The sequence below is a fragment of the Microcebus murinus genome, chromosome 18, assembly GCF_040939455.1.
Source record: "Microcebus murinus isolate Inina chromosome 18, M.murinus_Inina_mat1.0, whole genome shotgun sequence".
Lineage (NCBI taxonomy): Eukaryota > Metazoa > Chordata > Mammalia > Primates > Cheirogaleidae > Microcebus > Microcebus murinus.
The window spans coordinates 2,003,058-2,027,415 of record NC_134121.1 but is presented as its reverse complement, the minus strand read 5'-3'; the positions used below and the strand labels follow the sequence as shown (position 1 = coordinate 2,027,415).

The following is a 24,358-nucleotide window of genomic DNA, read 5'->3' as shown; positions in this document are numbered from 1 at the left end:
ACAACCTCTCTCAGCACGGGTCCCCCCGAAGGCTCCTTTGGGACCAGGATTCTCCTGCGGGTGACTTCTTAAAGTCTGGCCCCTGGATGGAGGGGCACCAGGAGTAGAGGAGCCGGAAGCGGAAGGGGGTGCCCATGCGAGGGGACATTTTCAGGCCAAGTCCCAGCCTCAGCCTGATCCTCCTGGGAACCCCGGGGTGTACATCACACCCCCTGGTTGTCCCGCTCTGAGACAAGGAGCCGGGCTTCGCATTCCCACTGCAGCCAGTCGTGGGCTGAGGACACCTGGGGCGTTGGGAACTCCCTGGCTTCTCTTTGGATTACCATTTGGAGCTGCTTGGGAATGGTGCCGCCACACACACCCGAGTGCAGGTGTCTTCTGCACAGACTGCGGGCCTCGCTCTTCTGAATGCCACTGGCTCGCCACCCACCCACGGGTGAACCTGGTCAGGGTACTTTCTGTAAGGAGCAGACTCTGATCCGGGCGGGCTACCGGTGTCTCTGTTTGCTCGTTTCTTTCTTCCATTTCGGGAAAGGCTTCCTTACTGGGTTTGGAAATCTCCTGTGCCTTTCCTCGCCTATTCTGTCAGCTTTAAAATTCTCTTTCAGTTGCCACCCTCACAGATGGATTAGGAAACTCTTTTCGGTGCATTCATTAGTGAAATGACCTCAAGGAAGCTCGAATCCAATATCTAATCGCCGGCTTTTAGCGAGTCCACACCCGAGGGTGGTTGGGGTCCAATCCAGCCCCGGGCCAGGCCCAGGCCCCTTGGACTGGGCCACAGGAGGACACAGAGCAGGGTCCCGGCAACCACGGTAGCGGTGCCGGCAGTTCTCCAAGGGCTTGGGGGTTTTCCAGAGGTGGGAGATGGAGGGGACTGATTCCTTCAGCGCCCCCCAAACCACGCCGCCCCACCGCAGCCATGGGACACATCCCGAGACACGCCCCTACACTCGCTCCCCTCCCCCATGCGCTGTGCCCCAGCCCTGGCCCTGGGGAATAGGCGGCAGCCCGCCCACCCACAGGGCGGGGGGCGCAGCTGAAAGGGGTTGTGCGGGAGGGCGGCCCCTGGCTGGGGTCAAAGGGTGAGCGCGCCGCGCGCGCGTGCGCAGTCAGCAGCGGCGCGCTGGGGGTGGGGGCGGGTAGGTGAAGGAGGCGAGGTGAGGAGAGGAGGGGGGCTGGAAGGTTTCCACCTTGGCAGGTCCAGCCGTGCAGGCGCATCGTGTGTGTGTGTGTGTGTGTGTGTGTGTGTGTGTGTGTGTGTGTGTGGACAGCCCTCCACCCCACCCCGCCCCGCCCCGTCCCTCACCTCAGTCGGGTCAGCGCTATCGCGGGGAAGCGCGGTGAGGCTGGCTTCTTGAGCGGGGCAGGGGCGCCCTCCGCCGTCTACGGTCACACCACCCCGAACGCGCCCCGTCTCGTCTGATCTCCGAAGCTAAGCAGCCTCGGGCCTGGCTAGTACTTGGATGGGAGACCGCCTGGGCATCCCGGGTGCCGTAGGCTTTTTTTTTTTTTTTTTTGCCTGTTGCTCTGTCCCCTTGCTGGGAGCGCGGCGGGACGGCGGTCCGGCGGATCACCCCCACCCTCAGCGCCCGCCGCGGTGCCTGCCGCCCCAGCCCGCACCGTGGGGCCTCCTTCTTGTCCCAAGCCGCGACACCGCCGCCACGCGGCAGCATGCGTGGCATCTGGACTGTCAGGTCTCAGACCAAAGGTCTGGTCTGTGGGAACCGACACGCTGGAGTCTGAGAGGGGAGGGAGCTCCGGAAGGATTCCAGGATGTCATTTTGAGCGAGCATGTCACCAGAACTCGTCCCGTTGCTTTTGGGGTTCTATGGGCTACACGTAGGAATCTCTGGTGGTGGCACTGGAGGCTGGGGGCTCCGGACTCACACCCAGACCTGCTGGACAGGCCTCCTTTTACTTTTCTTTTCGGATTCATTTTCTTAGAAAGTGTCTCTTATCTCTATTATTGCATTTTCTTCTCTCTCTCTTTTCAAGCAGATGATGGGAGTACAAGTATTGAGGTGACATGTGTTGCCCGTGCCCCCCTCCCCCCTGTTTCCTTATTTATTTCTCATTTTCTCCCAGCGGATTGTGGGGGTACCAATGTTCAGGTCGGGTGCATTGCTCTTTCCCCGCCTCCCCCCTCGGGGCAGAGCTTCAAGTGCGCCCATCCCCCAGTTGGTGCGCACCCCCCCTCCCTAATGGATGTGTATGCCCACCCCCTCCCCACGCCCGCCCGCCCGACACCCACCCGATGACAGTGATTCCTCTGTGTCCACTTAGGTGTCCATCCGTTCGTACCAATTTGCCGGTGAGCGCGCGCACGTGGTGCTCGTGTGTCCATGCTTGGGATACCTGGCCTACTGGGACGGGTCCCAGCTCTGGCCAGGAGAAGAGGAGAGGCGCCCTCTCACCGCTGCTCCTCACAGCCGAACAGCACTCCGTGGTGTCCACGCGCCACATGTTATTAATGCACTCCTGGATGGATGGGCACTCGGGTCGCTTCCACATCTTTGCGATTGTGAATTGTGCCCTAACTGTCACCCTACCCCTTACCCAGCCCAACTCCTCTGCCCCTGCCTGACGCGCTCCTGCCCCGCCAGGCCCGTCACTGTCCTCGGCCCCTGCCCCTGCCTGACCGGCTCCTTCCCGCCCCGGCCCACGTCAGGTCACCGTCACCGTCACCGTCCTCTGCCCCTGCCTGACAGGCTCCTCCCCGCCCGGCCCACCACCTGGGCCACTGCCTGACTCGCTCCTCCCCGGCCAGGCCCGTCGCTGTCCTGGGCCCCTGCCTGACCGGCTCCTTCCCGCCCGGCCTGTCACCGTCCTCGGCCCCTGCCTGACGGCTCCTCCGTCGCCTGGGCCTTCCAGGGGCTTGGTGTGGACGCTGATTCCAGGAAGCCCTCCAGGAACCCGGCAGCAGGGCGGCCGCAGCAGTCTGGCACAGGCATCGCTAAGTCGCCTGCCTGCCGGGGTCGTGCCCCGCTGTGCCGCGGGGGCCCAGCCTGGTGTCTTCCCTGAGGCCCTGGGGCTGCCGCTCCCCGCAAGGGGAGAGCCGCGGAGGTGGGGACCGCCTCCTGATGGGGACGTCCACGCAGCTCTCCACGTCGGATTCCGGGGCTCTCTGTCCTGCCTGAAGGCCCAGCTGGCCTGCGGGTCCTTAGAGTGGCAGAAACATCCTCCAACTGATATTGGGAGTCCGGTGGTTGTCTGCACTTTTGTGCTGGGCACCCCAGGGAGGCCCAGGGGCTGGCTGGACAACGCGGTCTGCTCGGGGGCTTCGGAGGAGCAACCGATGCCCTGTGGATTTTGGTAGCAGCGTCCGAGGTGTCTCTGAGCCCTGCGCCATGTCGGGGAGGAGGTGGGAGGGGCCGCGACCTGCAGTCGTGTTCCCGGGGTGGCACGGCATGTGGCTTCTTCCACAGGCTGCCTGGCCTGGGCTCCCCACACCTGGGCCTTTGGAGGACTGGCCCTGTTCTTGCCAAGGCTTCCTGCAGGGACCCGGAGCTGGGAGGTTGCATCTCCCAGCCCTGGGTCGGGCAGAGCCCCAGCGGGCCATGCCCACAACCTCTCTCAGCACGGGTCCCCCCGAAGGCTCCTTTGGGACCAGGATTCTCCTGCGGGTGACTTCTTAAAGTCTGGCCCCTGGATGGAGGGGCACCAGGAGTAGAGGAGCCGGAAGCGGAAGGGGGTGCCCATGCGAGGGGACATTTTCAGGCCAAGTCCCAGCCTCAGCCTGATCCTCCTGGGAACCCCGGGGTGTACATCACACCCCCTGGTTGTCCCGCTCTGAGACAAGGAGCCGGGCTTCGCATTCCCACTGCAGCCAGTCGTGGGCTGAGGACACCTGGGGCGTTGGGAACTCCCTGGCTTCTCTTTGGATTACCATTTGGAGCTGCTTGGGAATGGTGCCGCCACACACACCCGAGTGCAGGTGTCTTCTGCACAGACTGCGGGCCTCGCTCTTCTGAATGCCACTGGCTCGCCACCCACCCACGGGTGAACCTGGTCAGGGTACTTTCTGTAAGGAGCAGACTCTGATCCGGGCGGGCTACCGGTGTCTCTGTTTGCTCGTTTCTTTCTTCCATTTCGGGAAAGGCTTCCTTACTGGGTTTGGAAATCTCCTGTGCCTTTCCTCGCCTATTCTGTCAGCTTTAAAATTCTCTTTCAGTTGCCACCCTCACAGATGGATTAGGAAACTCTTTTCGGTGCATTCATTAGTGAAATGACCTCAAGGAAGCTCGAATCCAATATCTAATCGCCGGCTTTTAGCGAGTCCACACCCGAGGGTGGTTGGGGTCCAATCCAGCCCCGGGCCAGGCCCAGGCCCCTTGGACTGGGCCACAGGAGGACACAGAGCAGGGTCCCGGCAACCACGGTAGCGGTGCCGGCAGTTCTCCAAGGGCTTGGGGGTTTTCCAGAGGTGGGAGATGGAGGGGACTGATTCCTTCAGCGCCCCCCAAACCACGCCGCCCCACCGCAGCCATGGGACACATCCCGAGACACGCCCCTACACTCGCTCCCCTCCCCCATGCGCTGTGCCCCAGCCCTGGCCCTGGGGAATAGGCGGCAGCCCGCCCACCCACAGGGCGGGGGGCGCAGCTGAAAGGGGTTGTGCGGGAGGGCGGCCCCTGGCTGGGGTCAAAGGGTGAGCGCGCCGCGCGCGCGTGCGCAGTCAGCAGCGGCGCGCTGGGGGTGGGGGCGGGTAGGTGAAGGAGGCGAGGTGAGGAGAGGAGGGGGGCTGGAAGGTTTCCACCTTGGCAGGTCCAGCCGTGCAGGCGCATCGTGTGTGTGTGTGTGTGTGTGTGTGTGTGTGTGTGTGTGTGTGTGTGTGGACAGCCCTCCACCCCACCCCGCCCCGCCCCGTCCCTCACCTCAGTCGGGTCAGCGCTATCGCGGGGAAGCGCGGTGAGGCTGGCTTCTTGAGCGGGGCAGGGGCGCCCTCCGCCGTCTACGGTCACACCACCCCGAACGCGCCCCGTCTCGTCTGATCTCCGAAGCTAAGCAGCCTCGGGCCTGGCTAGTACTTGGATGGGAGACCGCCTGGGCATCCCGGGTGCCGTAGGCTTTTTTTTTTTTTTTTTTGCCTGTTGCTCTGTCCCCTTGCTGGGAGCGCGGCGGGACGGCGGTCCGGCGGATCACCCCCACCCTCAGCGCCCGCCGCGGTGCCTGCCGCCCCAGCCCGCACCGTGGGGCCTCCTTCTTGTCCCAAGCCGCGACACCGCCGCCACGCGGCAGCATGCGTGGCATCTGGACTGTCAGGTCTCAGACCAAAGGTCTGGTCTGTGGGAACCGACACGCTGGAGTCTGAGAGGGGAGGGAGCTCCGGAAGGATTCCAGGATGTCATTTTGAGCGAGCATGTCACCAGAACTCGTCCCGTTGCTTTTGGGGTTCTATGGGCTACACGTAGGAATCTCTGGTGGTGGCACTGGAGGCTGGGGGCTCCGGACTCACACCCAGACCTGCTGGACAGGCCTCCTTTTACTTTTCTTTTCGGATTCATTTTCTTAGAAAGTGTCTCTTATCTCTATTATTGCATTTTCTTCTCTCTCTCTTTTCAAGCAGATGATGGGAGTACAAGTATTGAGGTGACATGTGTTGCCCGTGCCCCCCTCCCCCCTGTTTCCTTATTTATTTCTCATTTTCTCCCAGCGGATTGTGGGGGTACCAATGTTCAGGTCGGGTGCATTGCTCTTTCCCCGCCTCCCCCCTCGGGGCAGAGCTTCAAGTGCGCCCATCCCCCAGTTGGTGCGCACCCCCCCTCCCTAATGGATGTGTATGCCCACCCCCTCCCCACGCCCGCCCGCCCGACACCCACCCGATGACAGTGATTCCTCTGTGTCCACTTAGGTGTCCATCCGTTCGTACCAATTTGCCGGTGAGCGCGCGCACGTGGTGCTCGTGTGTCCATGCTTGGGATACCTGGCCTACTGGGACGGGTCCCAGCTCTGGCCAGGAGAAGAGGAGAGGCGCCCTCTCACCGCTGCTCCTCACAGCCGAACAGCACTCCGTGGTGTCCACGCGCCACATGTTATTAATGCACTCCTGGATGGATGGGCACTCGGGTCGCTTCCACATCTTTGCGATTGTGAATTGTGCCCTAACTGTCACCCTACCCCTTACCCAGCCCAACTCCTCTGCCCCTGCCTGACGCGCTCCTGCCCCGCCAGGCCCGTCACTGTCCTCGGCCCCTGCCCCTGCCTGACCGGCTCCTTCCCGCCCCGGCCCACGTCAGGTCACCGTCACCGTCACCGTCCTCTGCCCCTGCCTGACAGGCTCCTCCCCGCCCGGCCCACCACCTGGGCCACTGCCTGACTCGCTCCTCCCCGGCCAGGCCCGTCGCTGTCCTGGGCCCCTGCCTGACCGGCTCCTTCCCGCCCGGCCTGTCACCGTCCTCGGCCCCTGCCTGACGGCTCCTCCGTCGCCTGGGCCTTCCAGGGGCTTGGTGTGGACGCTGATTCCAGGAAGCCCTCCAGGAACCCGGCAGCAGGGCGGCCGCAGCAGTCTGGCACAGGCATCGCTAAGTCGCCTGCCTGCCGGGGTCGTGCCCCGCTGTGCCGCGGGGGCCCAGCCTGGTGTCTTCCCTGAGGCCCTGGGGCTGCCGCTCCCCGCAAGGGGAGAGCCGCGGAGGTGGGGACCGCCTCCTGATGGGGACGTCCACGCAGCTCTCCACGTCGGATTCCGGGGCTCTCTGTCCTGCCTGAAGGCCCAGCTGGCCTGCGGGTCCTTAGAGTGGCAGAAACATCCTCCAACTGATATTGGGAGTCCGGTGGTTGTCTGCACTTTTGTGCTGGGCACCCCAGGGAGGCCCAGGGGCTGGCTGGACAACGCGGTCTGCTCGGGGGCTTCGGAGGAGCAACCGATGCCCTGTGGATTTTGGTAGCAGCGTCCGAGGTGTCTCTGAGCCCTGCGCCATGTCGGGGAGGAGGTGGGAGGGGCCGCGACCTGCAGTCGTGTTCCCGGGGTGGCACGGCATGTGGCTTCTTCCACAGGCTGCCTGGCCTGGGCTCCCCACACCTGGGCCTTTGGAGGACTGGCCCTGTTCTTGCCAAGGCTTCCTGCAGGGACCCGGAGCTGGGAGGTTGCATCTCCCAGCCCTGGGTCGGGCAGAGCCCCAGCGGGCCATGCCCACAACCTCTCTCAGCACGGGTCCCCCCGAAGGCTCCTTTGGGACCAGGATTCTCCTGCGGGTGACTTCTTAAAGTCTGGCCCCTGGATGGAGGGGCACCAGGAGTAGAGGAGCCGGAAGCGGAAGGGGGTGCCCATGCGAGGGGACATTTTCAGGCCAAGTCCCAGCCTCAGCCTGATCCTCCTGGGAACCCCGGGGTGTACATCACACCCCCTGGTTGTCCCGCTCTGAGACAAGGAGCCGGGCTTCGCATTCCCACTGCAGCCAGTCGTGGGCTGAGGACACCTGGGGCGTTGGGAACTCCCTGGCTTCTCTTTGGATTACCATTTGGAGCTGCTTGGGAATGGTGCCGCCACACACACCCGAGTGCAGGTGTCTTCTGCACAGACTGCGGGCCTCGCTCTTCTGAATGCCACTGGCTCGCCACCCACCCACGGGTGAACCTGGTCAGGGTACTTTCTGTAAGGAGCAGACTCTGATCCGGGCGGGCTACCGGTGTCTCTGTTTGCTCGTTTCTTTCTTCCATTTCGGGAAAGGCTTCCTTACTGGGTTTGGAAATCTCCTGTGCCTTTCCTCGCCTATTCTGTCAGCTTTAAAATTCTCTTTCAGTTGCCACCCTCACAGATGGATTAGGAAACTCTTTTCGGTGCATTCATTAGTGAAATGACCTCAAGGAAGCTCGAATCCAATATCTAATCGCCGGCTTTTAGCGAGTCCACACCCGAGGGTGGTTGGGGTCCAATCCAGCCCCGGGCCAGGCCCAGGCCCCTTGGACTGGGCCACAGGAGGACACAGAGCAGGGTCCCGGCAACCACGGTAGCGGTGCCGGCAGTTCTCCAAGGGCTTGGGGGTTTTCCAGAGGTGGGAGATGGAGGGGACTGATTCCTTCAGCGCCCCCCAAACCACGCCGCCCCACCGCAGCCATGGGACACATCCCGAGACACGCCCCTACACTCGCTCCCCTCCCCCATGCGCTGTGCCCCAGCCCTGGCCCTGGGGAATAGGCGGCAGCCCGCCCACCCACAGGGCGGGGGGCGCAGCTGAAAGGGGTTGTGCGGGAGGGCGGCCCCTGGCTGGGGTCAAAGGGTGAGCGCGCCGCGCGCGCGTGCGCAGTCAGCAGCGGCGCGCTGGGGGTGGGGGCGGGTAGGTGAAGGAGGCGAGGTGAGGAGAGGAGGGGGGCTGGAAGGTTTCCACCTTGGCAGGTCCAGCCGTGCAGGCGCATCGTGTGTGTGTGTGTGTGTGTGTGTGTGTGTGTGGACAGCCCTCCACCCCACCCCGCCCCGCCCCGTCCCTCACCTCAGTCGGGTCAGCGCTATCGCGGGGAAGCGCGGTGAGGCTGGCTTCTTGAGCGGGGCAGGGGCGCCCTCCGCCGTCTACGGTCACACCACCCCGAACGCGCCCCGTCTCGTCTGATCTCCGAAGCTAAGCAGCCTCGGGCCTGGCTAGTACTTGGATGGGAGACCGCCTGGGCATCCCGGGTGCCTAGGCTTTTTTTTTTTTTTTTTGCCTGTTGCTCTGTCCCCTTGCTGGGAGCGCGGCGGGACGGCGGTCCGGCGGATCACCCCCACCCTCAGCGCCTGCCGCGGTGCCTGCCGCCCCAGCCCGCACCGTGGGGCCTCCTTCTTGTCCCAAGCCGCGACACCGCCGCCACGCGGCAGCATGCGTGGCATCTGGACTGTCAGGTCTCAGACCAAAGGTCTGGTCTGTGGGAACCGACACGCTGGAGTCTGAGAGGGGAGGGAGCTCCGGAAGGATTCCAGGATGTCATTTTGAGCGAGCATGTCACCAGAACTCGTCCCGTTGCTTTTGGGGTTCTATGGGCTACACGTAGGAATCTCTGGTGGTGGCACTGGAGGCTGGGGGCTCCGGACTCACACCCAGACCTGCTGGACAGGCCTCCTTTTACTTTTCTTTTCGGATTCATTTTCTTAGAAAGTGTCTCTTATCTCTATTATTGCATTTTCTTCTCTCTCTCTTTTCAAGCAGATGATGGGAGTACAAGTATTGAGGTGACATGTGTTGCCCGTGCCCCCCTCCCCCCTGTTTCCTTATTTATTTCTCATTTTCTCCCAGCGGATTGTGGGGGTACCAATGTTCAGGTCGGGTGCATTGCTCTTTCCCCGCCTCCCCCCTCGGGGCAGAGCTTCAAGTGCGCCCATCCCCCAGTTGGTGCGCACCCCCCCTCCCTAATGGATGTGTATGCCCACCCCCTCCCCACGCCCGCCCGCCCGACACCCACCCGATGACAGTGATTCCTCTGTGTCCACTTAGGTGTCCATCCGTTCGTACCAATTTGCCGGTGAGCGCGCGCACGTGGTGCTCGTGTGTCCATGCTTGGGATACCTGGCCTACTGGGACGGGTCCCAGCTCTGGCCAGGAGAAGAGGAGAGGCGCCCTCTCACCGCTGCTCCTCACAGCCGAACAGCACTCCGTGGTGTCCACGCGCCACATGTTATTAATGCACTCCTGGATGGATGGGCACTCGGGTCGCTTCCACATCTTTGCGATTGTGAATTGTGCCCTAACTGTCACCCTACCCCTTACCCAGCCCAACTCCTCTGCCCCTGCCTGACGCGCTCCTGCCCCGCCAGGCCCGTCACTGTCCTCGGCCCCTGCCCCTGCCTGACCGGCTCCTTCCCGCCCCGGCCCACGTCAGGTCACCGTCACCGTCACCGTCCTCTGCCCCTGCCTGACAGGCTCCTCCCCGCCCGGCCCACCACCTGGGCCACTGCCTGACTCGCTCCTCCCCGGCCAGGCCCGTCGCTGTCCTGGGCCCCTGCCTGACCGGCTCCTTCCCGCCCGGCCTGTCACCGTCCTCGGCCCCTGCCTGACGGCTCCTCCGTCGCCTGGGCCTTCCAGGGGCTTGGTGTGGACGCTGATTCCAGGAAGCCCTCCAGGAACCCGGCAGCAGGGCGGCCGCAGCAGTCTGGCACAGGCATCGCTAAGTCGCCTGCCTGCCGGGGTCGTGCCCCGCTGTGCCGCGGGGGCCCAGCCTGGTGTCTTCCCTGAGGCCCTGGGGCTGCCGCTCCCCGCAAGGGGAGAGCCGCGGAGGTGGGGACCGCCTCCTGATGGGGACGTCCACGCAGCTCTCCACGTCGGATTCCGGGGCTCTCTGTCCTGCCTGAAGGCCCAGCTGGCCTGCGGGTCCTTAGAGTGGCAGAAACATCCTCCAACTGATATTGGGAGTCCGGTGGTTGTCTGCACTTTTGTGCTGGGCACCCCAGGGAGGCCCAGGGGCTGGCTGGACAACGCGGTCTGCTCGGGGGCTTCGGAGGAGCAACCGATGCCCTGTGGATTTTGGTAGCAGCGTCCGAGGTGTCTCTGAGCCCTGCGCCATGTCGGGGAGGAGGTGGGAGGGGCCGCGACCTGCAGTCGTGTTCCCGGGGTGGCACGGCATGTGGCTTCTTCCACAGGCTGCCTGGCCTGGGCTCCCCACACCTGGGCCTTTGGAGGACTGGCCCTGTTCTTGCCAAGGCTTCCTGCAGGGACCCGGAGCTGGGAGGTTGCATCTCCCAGCCCTGGGTCGGGCAGAGCCCCAGCGGGCCATGCCCACAACCTCTCTCAGCACGGGTCCCCCCGAAGGCTCCTTTGGGACCAGGATTCTCCTGCGGGTGACTTCTTAAAGTCTGGCCCCTGGATGGAGGGGCACCAGGAGTAGAGGAGCCGGAAGCGGAAGGGGGTGCCCATGCGAGGGGACATTTTCAGGCCAAGTCCCAGCCTCAGCCTGATCCTCCTGGGAACCCCGGGGTGTACATCACACCCCCTGGTTGTCCCGCTCTGAGACAAGGAGCCGGGCTTCGCATTCCCACTGCAGCCAGTCGTGGGCTGAGGACACCTGGGGCGTTGGGAACTCCCTGGCTTCTCTTTGGATTACCATTTGGAGCTGCTTGGGAATGGTGCCGCCACACACACCCGAGTGCAGGTGTCTTCTGCACAGACTGCGGGCCTCGCTCTTCTGAATGCCACTGGCTCGCCACCCACCCACGGGTGAACCTGGTCAGGGTACTTTCTGTAAGGAGCAGACTCTGATCCGGGCGGGCTACCGGTGTCTCTGTTTGCTCGTTTCTTTCTTCCATTTCGGGAAAGGCTTCCTTACTGGGTTTGGAAATCTCCTGTGCCTTTCCTCGCCTATTCTGTCAGCTTTAAAATTCTCTTTCAGTTGCCACCCTCACAGATGGATTAGGAAACTCTTTTCGGTGCATTCATTAGTGAAATGACCTCAAGGAAGCTCGAATCCAATATCTAATCGCCGGCTTTTAGCGAGTCCACACCCGAGGGTGGTTGGGGTCCAATCCAGCCCCGGGCCAGGCCCAGGCCCCTTGGACTGGGCCACAGGAGGACACAGAGCAGGGTCCCGGCAACCACGGTAGCGGTGCCGGCAGTTCTCCAAGGGCTTGGGGGTTTTCCAGAGGTGGGAGATGGAGGGGACTGATTCCTTCAGCGCCCCCCAAACCACGCCGCCCCACCGCAGCCATGGGACACATCCCGAGACACGCCCCTACACTCGCTCCCCTCCCCCATGCGCTGTGCCCCAGCCCTGGCCCTGGGGAATAGGCGGCAGCCCGCCCACCCACAGGGCGGGGGGCGCAGCTGAAAGGGGTTGTGCGGGAGGGCGGCCCCTGGCTGGGGTCAAAGGGTGAGCGCGCCGCGCGCGCGTGCGCAGTCAGCAGCGGCGCGCTGGGGGTGGGGGCGGGTAGGTGAAGGAGGCGAGGTGAGGAGAGGAGGGGGGCTGGAAGGTTTCCACCTTGGCAGGTCCAGCCGTGCAGGCGCATCGTGTGTGTGTGTGTGTGTGTGTGTGTGTGTGTGTGTGTGTGTGTGTGTGTGGACAGCCCTCCACCCCACCCCGCCCCGCCCCGTCCCTCACCTCAGTCGGGTCAGCGCTATCGCGGGGAAGCGCGGTGAGGCTGGCTTCTTGAGCGGGGCAGGGGCGCCCTCCGCCGTCTACGGTCACACCACCCCGAACGCGCCCCGTCTCGTCTGATCTCCGAAGCTAAGCAGCCTCGGGCCTGGCTAGTACTTGGATGGGAGACCGCCTGGGCATCCCGGGTGCCGTAGGCTTTTTTTTTTTTTTTTTTGCCTGTTGCTCTGTCCCCTTGCTGGGAGCGCGGCGGGACGGCGGTCCGGCGGATCACCCCCACCCTCAGCGCCCGCCGCGGTGCCTGCCGCCCCAGCCCGCACCGTGGGGCCTCCTTCTTGTCCCAAGCCGCGACACCGCCGCCACGCGGCAGCATGCGTGGCATCTGGACTGTCAGGTCTCAGACCAAAGGTCTGGTCTGTGGGAACCGACACGCTGGAGTCTGAGAGGGGAGGGAGCTCCGGAAGGATTCCAGGATGTCATTTTGAGCGAGCATGTCACCAGAACTCGTCCCGTTGCTTTTGGGGTTCTATGGGCTACACGTAGGAATCTCTGGTGGTGGCACTGGAGGCTGGGGGCTCCGGACTCACACCCAGACCTGCTGGACAGGCCTCCTTTTACTTTTCTTTTCGGATTCATTTTCTTAGAAAGTGTCTCTTATCTCTATTATTGCATTTTCTTCTCTCTCTCTTTTCAAGCAGATGATGGGAGTACAAGTATTGAGGTGACATGTGTTGCCCGTGCCCCCCTCCCCCCTGTTTCCTTATTTATTTCTCATTTTCTCCCAGCGGATTGTGGGGGTACCAATGTTCAGGTCGGGTGCATTGCTCTTTCCCCGCCTCCCCCCTCGGGGCAGAGCTTCAAGTGCGCCCATCCCCCAGTTGGTGCGCACCCCCCCTCCCTAATGGATGTGTATGCCCACCCCCTCCCCACGCCCGCCCGCCCGACACCCACCCGATGACAGTGATTCCTCTGTGTCCACTTAGGTGTCCATCCGTTCGTACCAATTTGCCGGTGAGCGCGCGCACGTGGTGCTCGTGTGTCCATGCTTGGGATACCTGGCCTACTGGGACGGGTCCCAGCTCTGGCCAGGAGAAGAGGAGAGGCGCCCTCTCACCGCTGCTCCTCACAGCCGAACAGCACTCCGTGGTGTCCACGCGCCACATGTTATTAATGCACTCCTGGATGGATGGGCACTCGGGTCGCTTCCACATCTTTGCGATTGTGAATTGTGCCCTAACTGTCACCCTACCCCTTACCCAGCCCAACTCCTCTGCCCCTGCCTGACGCGCTCCTGCCCCGCCAGGCCCGTCACTGTCCTCGGCCCCTGCCCCTGCCTGACCGGCTCCTTCCCGCCCCGGCCCACGTCAGGTCACCGTCACCGTCACCGTCCTCTGCCCCTGCCTGACAGGCTCCTCCCCGCCCGGCCCACCACCTGGGCCACTGCCTGACTCGCTCCTCCCCGGCCAGGCCCGTCGCTGTCCTGGGCCCCTGCCTGACCGGCTCCTTCCCGCCCGGCCTGTCACCGTCCTCGGCCCCTGCCTGACGGCTCCTCCGTCGCCTGGGCCTTCCAGGGGCTTGGTGTGGACGCTGATTCCAGGAAGCCCTCCAGGAACCCGGCAGCAGGGCGGCCGCAGCAGTCTGGCACAGGCATCGCTAAGTCGCCTGCCTGCCGGGGTCGTGCCCCGCTGTGCCGCGGGGGCCCAGCCTGGTGTCTTCCCTGAGGCCCTGGGGCTGCCGCTCCCCGCAAGGGGAGAGCCGCGGAGGTGGGGACCGCCTCCTGATGGGGACGTCCACGCAGCTCTCCACGTCGGATTCCGGGGCTCTCTGTCCTGCCTGAAGGCCCAGCTGGCCTGCGGGTCCTTAGAGTGGCAGAAACATCCTCCAACTGATATTGGGAGTCCGGTGGTTGTCTGCACTTTTGTGCTGGGCACCCCAGGGAGGCCCAGGGGCTGGCTGGACAACGCGGTCTGCTCGGGGGCTTCGGAGGAGCAACCGATGCCCTGTGGATTTTGGTAGCAGCGTCCGAGGTGTCTCTGAGCCCTGCGCCATGTCGGGGAGGAGGTGGGAGGGGCCGCGACCTGCAGTCGTGTTCCCGGGGTGGCACGGCATGTGGCTTCTTCCACAGGCTGCCTGGCCTGGGCTCCCCACACCTGGGCCTTTGGAGGACTGGCCCTGTTCTTGCCAAGGCTTCCTGCAGGGACCCGGAGCTGGGAGGTTGCATCTCCCAGCCCTGGGTCGGGCAGAGCCCCAGCGGGCCATGCCCACAACCTCTCTCAGCACGGGTCCCCCCGAAGGCTCCTTTGGGACCAGGATTCTCCTGCGGGTGACTTCTTAAAGTCTGGCCCCTGGATGGAGGGGCACCAGGAGTAGAGGAGCCGGAAGCGGAAGGGGGTGCCCATGCGAGGGGACATTTTCAGGCCAAGTCCCAGCCTCAGCCTGATCCTCCTGGGAACCCCGGGGTGTACATCACACCCCCTGGTTGTCCCGCTCTGAGACAAGGAGCCGGGCTTCGCATTCCCACTGCAGCCAGTCGTGGGCTGAGGACACCTGGGGCGTTGGGAACTCCCTGGCTTCTCTTTGGATTACCATTTGGAGCTGCTTGGGAATGGTGCCGCCACACACACCCGAGTGCAGGTGTCTTCTGCACAGACTGCGGGCCTCGCTCTTCTGAATGCCACTGGCTCGCCACCCACCCACGGGTGAACCTGGTCAGGGTACTTTCTGTAAGGAGCAGACTCTGATCCGGGCGGGCTACCGGTGTCTCTGTTTGCTCGTTTCTTTCTTCCATTTCGGGAAAGGCTTCCTTACTGGGTTTGGAAATCTCCTGTGCCTTTCCTCGCCTATTCTGTCAGCTTTAAAATTCTCTTTCAGTTGCCACCCTCACAGATGGATTAGGAAACTCTTTTCGGTGCATTCATTAGTGAAATGACCTCAAGGAAGCTCGAATCCAATATCTAATCGCCGGCTTTTAGCGAGTCCACACCCGAGGGTGGTTGGGGTCCAATCCAGCCCCGGGCCAGGCCCAGGCCCCTTGGACTGGGCCACAGGAGGACACAGAGCAGGGTCCCGGCAACCACGGTAGCGGTGCCGGCAGTTCTCCAAGGGCTTGGGGGTTTTCCAGAGGTGGGAGATGGAGGGGACTGATTCCTTCAGCGCCCCCCAAACCACGCCGCCCCACCGCAGCCATGGGACACATCCCGAGACACGCCCCTACACTCGCTCCCCTCCCCCATGCGCTGTGCCCCAGCCCTGGCCCTGGGGAATAGGCGGCAGCCCGCCCACCCACAGGGCGGGGGGCGCAGCTGAAAGGGGTTGTGCGGGAGGGCGGCCCCTGGCTGGGGTCAAAGGGTGAGCGCGCCGCGCGCGCGTGCGCAGTCAGCAGCGGCGCGCTGGGGGTGGGGGCGGGTAGGTGAAGGAGGCGAGGTGAGGAGAGGAGGGGGGCTGGAAGGTTTCCACCTTGGCAGGTCCAGCCGTGCAGGCGCATCGTGTGTGTGTGTGTGTGTGTGTGTGTGTGTGGACAGCCCTCCACCCCACCCCGCCCCGCCCCGTCCCTCACCTCAGTCGGGTCAGCGCTATCGCGGGGAAGCGCGGTGAGGCTGGCTTCTTGAGCGGGGCAGGGGCGCCCTCCGCCGTCTACGGTCACACCACCCCGAACGCGCCCCGTCTCGTCTGATCTCCGAAGCTAAGCAGCCTCGGGCCTGGCTAGTACTTGGATGGGAGACCGCCTGGGCATCCCGGGTGCCTAGGCTTTTTTTTTTTTTTTTTGCCTGTTGCTCTGTCCCCTTGCTGGGAGCGCGGCGGGACGGCGGTCCGGCGGATCACCCCCACCCTCAGCGCCTGCCGCGGTGCCTGCCGCCCCAGCCCGCACCGTGGGGCCTCCTTCTTGTCCCAAGCCGCGACACCGCCGCCACGCGGCAGCATGCGTGGCATCTGGACTGTCAGGTCTCAGACCAAAGGTCTGGTCTGTGGGAACCGACACGCTGGAGTCTGAGAGGGGAGGGAGCTCCGGAAGGATTCCAGGATGTCATTTTGAGCGAGCATGTCACCAGAACTCGTCCCGTTGCTTTTGGGGTTCTATGGGCTACACGTAGGAATCTCTGGTGGTGGCACTGGAGGCTGGGGGCTCCGGACTCACACCCAGACCTGCTGGACAGGCCTCCTTTTACTTTTCTTTTCGGATTCATTTTCTTAGAAAGTGTCTCTTATCTCTATTATTGCATTTTCTTCTCTCTCTCTTTTCAAGCAGATGATGGGAGTACAAGTATTGAGGTGACATGTGTTGCCCGTGCCCCCCTCCCCCCTGTTTCCTTATTTATTTCTCATTTTCTCCCAGCGGATTGTGGGGGTACCAATGTTCAGGTCGGGTGCATTGCTCTTTCCCCGCCTCCCCCCTCGGGGCAGAGCTTCAAGTGCGCCCATCCCCCAGTTGGTGCGCACCCCCCCTCCCTAATGGATGTGTATGCCCACCCCCTCCCCACGCCCGCCCGCCCGACACCCACCCGATGACAGTGATTCCTCTGTGTCCACTTAGGTGTCCATCCGTTCGTACCAATTTGCCGGTGAGCGCGCGCACGTGGTGCTCGTGTGTCCATGCTTGGGATACCTGGCCTACTGGGACGGGTCCCAGCTCTGGCCAGGAGAAGAGGAGAGGCGCCCTCTCACCGCTGCTCCTCACAGCCGAACAGCACTCCGTGGTGTCCACGCGCCACATGTTATTAATGCACTCCTGGATGGATGGGCACTCGGGTCGCTTCCACATCTTTGCGATTGTGAATTGTGCCCTAACTGTCACCCTACCCCTTACCCAGCCCAACTCCTCTGCCCCTGCCTGACGCGCTCCTGCCCCGCCAGGCCCGTCACTGTCCTCGGCCCCTGCCCCTGCCTGACCGGCTCCTTCCCGCCCCGGCCCACGTCAGGTCACCGTCACCGTCACCGTCCTCTGCCCCTGCCTGACAGGCTCCTCCCCGCCCGGCCCACCACCTGGGCCACTGCCTGACTCGCTCCTCCCCGGCCAGGCCCGTCGCTGTCCTGGGCCCCTGCCTGACCGGCTCCTTCCCGCCCGGCCTGTCACCGTCCTCGGCCCCTGCCTGACGGCTCCTCCGTCGCCTGGGCCTTCCAGGGGCTTGGTGTGGACGCTGATTCCAGGAAGCCCTCCAGGAACCCGGCAGCAGGGCGGCCGCAGCAGTCTGGCACAGGCATCGCTAAGTCGCCTGCCTGCCGGGGTCGTGCCCCGCTGTGCCGCGGGGGCCCAGCCTGGTGTCTTCCCTGAGGCCCTGGGGCTGCCGCTCCCCGCAAGGGGAGAGCCGCGGAGGTGGGGACCGCCTCCTGATGGGGACGTCCACGCAGCTCTCCACGTCGGATTCCGGGGCTCTCTGTCCTGCCTGAAGGCCCAGCTGGCCTGCGGGTCCTTAGAGTGGCAGAAACATCCTCCAACTGATATTGGGAGTCCGGTGGTTGTCTGCACTTTTGTGCTGGGCACCCCAGGGAGGCCCAGGGGCTGGCTGGACAACGCGGTCTGCTCGGGGGCTTCGGAGGAGCAACCGATGCCCTGTGGATTTTGGTAGCAGCGTCCGAGGTGTCTCTGAGCCCTGCGCCATGTCGGGGAGGAGGTGGGAGGGGCCGCGACCTGCAGTCGTGTTCCCGGGGTGGCACGGCATGTGGCTTCTTCCACAGGCTGCCTGGCCTGGGCTCCCCACACCTGGGCCTTTGGAGGACTGGCCCTGTTCTTGCCAAGGCTTCCTGCAGGGACCCGGAGCTGGGAGGTTGCATCTCCCAGCCCTGGGTCGGGCAGAGCCCCAGCGGGCCATGCCCACAACCTCTCTCAGCACGGGTCCCCCCGAAGGCTCCTTTGGGACCAGGATTCTCCTGCGGGTGACTTCTTAAAGTCTGGCCCCTGGATGGAGGGGCACCAGGAGTAGAGGAGCCGGAAGCGGAAGGGGGTGCCCATGCGAGGGGACATTTTCAGGCCAAGTCCCAGCCTCAGCCTGATCCTCCTGGGAACCCCGGGGTGTACATCACACCCCCTGGTTGTCCCGCTCTGAGACAAGGAGCCGGGCTTCGCATTCCCACTGCAGCCAGTCGTGGGCTGAGGACACCTGGGGCGTTGGGAACTCCCTGGCTTCTCTTTGGATTACCATTTGGAGCTGCTTGGGAATGGTGCCGCCACACACACCCGAGTGCAGGTGTCTTCTGCACAGACTGCGGGCCTCGCTCTTCTGAATGCCACTGGCTCGCCACCCACCCACGGGTGAACCTGGTCAGGGTACTTTCTGTAAGGAGCAGACTCTGATCCGGGCGGGCTACCGGTGTCTCTGTTTGCTCGTTTCTTTCTTCCATTTCGGGAAAGGCTTCCTTACTGGGTTTGGAAATCTCCTGTGCCTTTCCTCGCCTATTCTGTCAGCTTTAAAATTCTCTTTCAGTTGCCACCCTCACAGATGGATTAGGAAACTCTTTTCGGTGCATTCATTAGTGAAATGACCTCAAGGAAGCTCGAATCCAATATCTAATCGCCGGCTTTTAGCGAGTCCACACCCGAGGGTGGTTGGGGTCCAATCCAGCCCCGGGCCAGGCCCAGGCCCCTTGGACTGGGCCACAGGAGGACACAGAGCAGGGTCCCGGCAACCACGGTAGCGGTGCCGGCAGTTCTCCAAGGGCTTGGGGGTTTTCCAGAGGTGGGAGATGGAGGGGACTGATTCCTTCAGCGCCCCCCAAACCACGCCGCCCCACCGCAGCCATGGGACACATCCCGAGACACGCCCCTACACTCGCTCCCCTCCCCCATGCGCTGTGCCCCAGCCCTGGCCCTGGGGAATAGGCGGCAGCCCGCCCACCCACAGGGCGGGGGGCGCAGCTGAAAGGGGTTGTGCGGGAGGGCGGCCCCTGGCTGGGGTCAAAGGGTGAGCGCGCCGCGCGCGCGTGCGCAGTCAGCAGCGGCGCGCTGGGGGTGGGGGCGGGTAGGTGAAGGAGGCGAGGTGAGGAGAGGAGGGGGGCTGGAAGGTTTCCACCTTGGCAGGTCCAGCCGTGCAGGCGCATCGTGTGTGTGTGTGTGTGTGTGTGTGTGTGTGTGTGTGTGTGTGTGTGTGGACAGCCCTCCACCCCACCCCGCCCCGCCCCGTCCCTCACCTCAGTCGGGTCAGCGCTATCGCGGGGAAGCGCGGTGAGGCTGGCTTCTTGAGCGGGGCAGGGGCGCCCTCCGCCGTCTACGGTCACACCACCCCGAACGCGCCCCGTCTCGTCTGATCTCCGAAGCTAAGCAGCCTCGGGCCTGGCTAGTACTTGGATGGGAGACCGCCTGGGCATCCCGGGTGCCGTAGGCTTTTTTTTTTTTTTTTTTGCCTGTTGCTCTGTCCCCTTGCTGGGAGCGCGGCGGGACGGCGGTCCGGCGGATCACCCCCACCCTCAGCGCCCGCCGCGGTGCCTGCCGCCCCAGCCCGCACCGTGGGGCCTCCTTCTTGTCCCAAGCCGCGACACCGCCGCCACGCGGCAGCATGCGTGGCATCTGGACTGTCAGGTCTCAGACCAAAGGTCTGGTCTGTGGGAACCGACACGCTGGAGTCTGAGAGGGGAGGGAGCTCCGGAAGGATTCCAGGATGTCATTTTGAGCGAGCATGTCACCAGAACTCGTCCCGTTGCTTTTGGGGTTCTATGGGCTACACGTAGGAATCTCTGGTGGTGGCACTGGAGGCTGGGGGCTCCGGACTCACACCCAGACCTGCTGGACAGGCCTCCTTTTACTTTTCTTTTCGGATTCATTTTCTTAGAAAGTGTCTCTTATCTCTATTATTGCATTTTCTTCTCTCTCTCTTTTCAAGCAGATGATGGGAGTACAAGTATTGAGGTGACATGTGTTGCCCGTGCCCCCCTCCCCCCTGTTTCCTTATTTATTTCTCATTTTCTCCCAGCGGATTGTGGGGGTACCAATGTTCAGGTCGGGTGCATTGCTCTTTCCCCGCCTCCCCCCTCGGGGCAGAGCTTCAAGTGCGCCCATCCCCCAGTTGGTGCGCACCCCCCCTCCCTAATGGATGTGTATGCCCACCCCCTCCCCACGCCCGCCCGCCCGACACCCACCCGATGACAGTGATTCCTCTGTGTCCACTTAGGTGTCCATCCGTTCGTACCAATTTGCCGGTGAGCGCGCGCACGTGGTGCTCGTGTGTCCATGCTTGGGATACCTGGCCTACTGGGACGGGTCCCAGCTCTGGCCAGGAGAAGAGGAGAGGCGCCCTCTCACCGCTGCTCCTCACAGCCAAACAGCACTCCGTGGTGTCCACGCGCCACATGTTATTAATGCACTCCTGGATGGATGGGCACTCGGGTCGCTTCCACATCTTTGCGATTGTGAATTGTGCCCTAACTGTCACCCTACCCCTTACCCAGCCCAACTCCTCTGCCCCTGCCTGACGCGCTCCTGCCCCGCCAGGCCCGTCACTGTCCTCGGCCCCTGCCCCTGCCTGACCGGCTCCTTCCCGCCCCGGCCCACGTCAGGTCACCGTCACCGTCACCGTCCTCTGCCCCTGCCTGACAGGCTCCTCCCCGCCCGGCCCACCACCTGGGCCACTGCCTGACTCGCTCCTCCCCGGCCAGGCCCGTCGCTGTCCTGGGCCCCTGCCTGACCGGCTCCTTCCCGCCCGGCCTGTCACCGTCCTCGGCCCCTGCCTGACGGCTCCTCCGTCGCCTGGGCCTTCCAGGGGCTTGGTGTGGACGCTGATTCCAGGAAGCCCTCCAGGAACCCGGCAGCAGGGCGGCCGCAGCAGTCTGGCACAGGCATCGCTAAGTCGCCTGCCTGCCGGGGTCGTGCCCCGCTGTGCCGCGGGGGCCCAGCCTGGTGTCTTCCCTGAGGCCCTGGGGCTGCCGCTCCCCGCAAGGGGAGAGCCGCGGAGGTGGGGACCGCCTCCTGATGGGGACGTCCACGCAGCTCTCCACGTCGGATTCCGGGGCTCTCTGTCCTGCCTGAAGGCCCAGCTGGCCTGCGGGTCCTTAGAGTGGCAGAAACATCCTCCAACTGATATTGGGAGTCCGGTGGTTGTCTGCACTTTTGTGCTGGGCACCCCAGGGAGGCCCAGGGGCTGGCTGGACAACGCGGTCTGCTCGGGGGCTTCGGAGGAGCAACCGATGCCCTGTGGATTTTGGTAGCAGCGTCCGAGGTGTCTCTGAGCCCTGCGCCATGTCGGGGAGGAGGTGGGAGGGGCCGCGACCTGCAGTCGTGTTCCCGGGGTGGCACGGCATGTGGCTTCTTCCACAGGCTGCCTGGCCTGGGCTCCCCACACCTGGGCCTTTGGAGGACTGGCCCTGTTCTTGCCAAGGCTTCCTGCAGGGACCCGGAGCTGGGAGGTTGCATCTCCCAGCCCTGGGTCGGGCAGAGCCCCAGCGGGCCATGCCCACAACCTCTCTCAGCACGGGTCCCCCCGAAGGCTCCTTTGGGACCAGGATTCTCCTGCGGGTGACTTCTTAAAGTCTGGCCCCTGGATGGAGGGGCACCAGGAGTAGAGGAGCCGGAAGCGGAAGGGGGTGCCCATGCGAGGGGACATTTTCAGGCCAAGTCCCAGCCTCAGCCTGATCCTCCTGGGAACCCCGGGGTGTACATCACACCCCCTGGTTGTCCCGCTCTGAGACAAGGAGCCGGGCTTCGCATTCCCACTGCAGCCAGTCGTGGGCTGAGGACACCTGGGGCGTTGGGAACTCCCTGGCTTCTCTTTGGATTACCATTTGGAGCTGCTTGGGAATGGTGCCGCCACACACACCCGAGTGCAGGTGTCTTCTGCACAGACTGCGGGCCTCGCTCTTCTGAATGCCACTGGCTCGCCACCCACCCACGGGTGAACCTGGTCAGGGTACTTTCTGTAAGGAGCAGACTCTGATCCGGGCGGGCTACCGGTGTCTCTGTTTGCTCGTTTCTTTCTTCCATTTCGGGAAAGGCTTCCTTACTGGGTTTGGAAATCTCCTGTGCCTTTCCTCGCCTATTCTGTCAGCTTTAAAATTCTCTTTCAGTTGCCACCCTCACAGATGGATTAGGAAACTCTTTTCGGTGCATTCATTAGTGAAATGACCTCAAGGAAGCTCGAATCCAATATCTAATCGCCGGCTTTTAGCGAGTCCACACCCGAGGGTGGTTGGGGTCCAATCCAGCCCCGGGCCAGGCCCAGGCCCCTTGGACTGGGCCACAGGAGGACACAGAGCAGGGTCCCGGCAACCACGGTAGCGGTGCCGGCAGTTCTCCAAGGGCTTGGGGGTTTTCCAGAGGTGGGAGATGGAGGGGACTGATTCCTTCAGCGCCCCCCAAACCACGCCGCCCCACCGCAGCCATGGGACACATCCCGAGACACGCCCCTACACTCGCTCCCCTCCCCCATGCGCTGTGCCCCAGCCCTGGCCCTGGGGAATAGGCGGCAGCCCGCCCACCCACAGGGCGGGGGGCGCAGCTGAAAGGGGTTGTGCGGGAGGGCGGCCCCTGGCTGGGGTCAAAGGGTGAGCGCGCCGCGCGCGCGTGCGCAGTCAGCAGCGGCGCGCTGGGGGTGGGGGCGGGTAGGTGAAGGAGGCGAGGTGAGGAGAGGAGGGGGGCTGGAAGGTTTCCACCTTGGCAGGTCCAGCCGTGCAGGCGCATCGTGTGTGTGTGTGTGTGTGTGTGTGTGTGTGTGTGTGTGTGTGTGTGTGGACAGCCCTCCACCCCACCCCGCCCCGCCCCGTCCCTCACCTCAGTCGGGTCAGCGCTATCGCGGGGAAGCGCGGTGAGGCTGGCTTCTTGAGCGGGGCAGGGGCGCCCTCCGCCGTCTACGGTCACACCACCCCGAACGCGCCCCGTCTCGTCTGATCTCCGAAGCTAAGCAGCCTCGGGCCTGGCTAGTACTTGGATGGGAGACCGCCTGGGCATCCCGGGTGCCGTAGGCTTTTTTTTTTTTTTTTTTGCCTGTTGCTCTGTCCCCTTGCTGGGAGCGCGGCGGGACGGCGGTCCGGCGGATCACCCCCACCCTCAGCGCCCGCCGCGGTGCCTGCCGCCCCAGCCCGCACCGTGGGGCCTCCTTCTTGTCCCAAGCCGCGACACCGCCGCCACGCGGCAGCATGCGTGGCATCTGGACTGTCAGGTCTCAGACCAAAGGTCTGGTCTGTGGGAACCGACACGCTGGAGTCTGAGAGGGGAGGGAGCTCCGGAAGGATTCCAGGATGTCATTTTGAGCGAGCATGTCACCAGAACTCGTCCCGTTGCTTTTGGGGTTCTATGGGCTACACGTAGGAATCTCTGGTGGTGGCACTGGAGGCTGGGGGCTCCGGACTCACACCCAGACCTGCTGGACAGGCCTCCTTTTACTTTTCTTTTCGGATTCATTTTCTTAGAAAGTGTCTCTTATCTCTATTATTGCATTTTCTTCTCTCTCTCTTTTCAAGCAGATGATGGGAGTACAAGTATTGAGGTGACATGTGTTGCCCGTGCCCCCCTCCCCCCTGTTTCCTTATTTATTTCTCATTTTCTCCCAGCGGATTGTGGGGGTACCAATGTTCAGGTCGGGTGCATTGCTCTTTCCCCGCCTCCCCCCTCGGGGCAGAGCTTCAAGTGCGCCCATCCCCCAGTTGGTGCGCACCCCCCCTCCCTAATGGATGTGTATGCCCACCCCCTCCCCACGCCCGCCCGCCCGACACCCACCCGATGACAGTGATTCCTCTGTGTCCACTTAGGTGTCCATCCGTTCGTACCAATTTGCCGGTGAGCGCGCGCACGTGGTGCTCGTGTGTCCATGCTTGGGATACCTGGCCTACTGGGACGGGTCCCAGCTCTGGCCAGGAGAAGAGGAGAGGCGCCCTCTCACCGCTGCTCCTCACAGCCGAACAGCACTCCGTGGTGTCCACGCGCCACATGTTATTAATGCACTCCTGGATGGATGGGCACTCGGGTCGCTTCCACATCTTTGCGATTGTGAATTGTGCCCTAACTGTCACCCTACCCCTTACCCAGCCCAACTCCTCTGCCCCTGCCTGACGCGCTCCTGCCCCGCCAGGCCCGTCACTGTCCTCGGCCCCTGCCCCTGCCTGACCGGCTCCTTCCCGCCCCGGCCCACGTCAGGTCACCGTCACCGTCACCGTCCTCTGCCCCTGCCTGACAGGCTCCTCCCCGCCCGGCCCACCACCTGGGCCACTGCCTGACTCGCTCCTCCCCGGCCAGGCCCGTCGCTGTCCTGGGCCCCTGCCTGACCGGCTCCTTCCCGCCCGGCCTGTCACCGTCCTCGGCCCCTGCCTGACGGCTCCTCCGTCGCCTGGGCCTTCCAGGGGCTTGGTGTGGACGCTGATTCCAGGAAGCCCTCCAGGAACCCGGCAGCAGGGCGGCCGCAGCAGTCTGGCACAGGCATCGCTAAGTCGCCTGCCTGCCGGGGTCGTGCCC

General features: G+C 63.9%; 5 pseudogenes; all 5 read left to right on the top strand.

The window, feature by feature from the left end:
* The first annotated feature begins 1,384 nt into the window (after positions 1-1,384).
* LOC142862170 (uncharacterized) lies at positions 1,385-1,503 on the top strand (annotated as a pseudogene).
* Positions 1,504-4,952: 3,449 nt separating this feature from the next.
* On the top strand, positions 4,953-5,071 carry LOC142862169 (uncharacterized; annotated as a pseudogene).
* A 7,001-nt stretch (positions 5,072-12,072) lies between these two features.
* On the top strand, positions 12,073-12,191 carry LOC142862168 (uncharacterized; annotated as a pseudogene).
* A 6,997-nt stretch (positions 12,192-19,188) lies between these two features.
* Positions 19,189-19,307, top strand: LOC142862167 (uncharacterized; annotated as a pseudogene).
* Positions 19,308-22,756: 3,449 nt separating this feature from the next.
* LOC142862166 (uncharacterized) lies at positions 22,757-22,875 on the top strand (annotated as a pseudogene).
* The last annotated feature ends 1,483 nt before the right edge of the window (positions 22,876-24,358 follow it).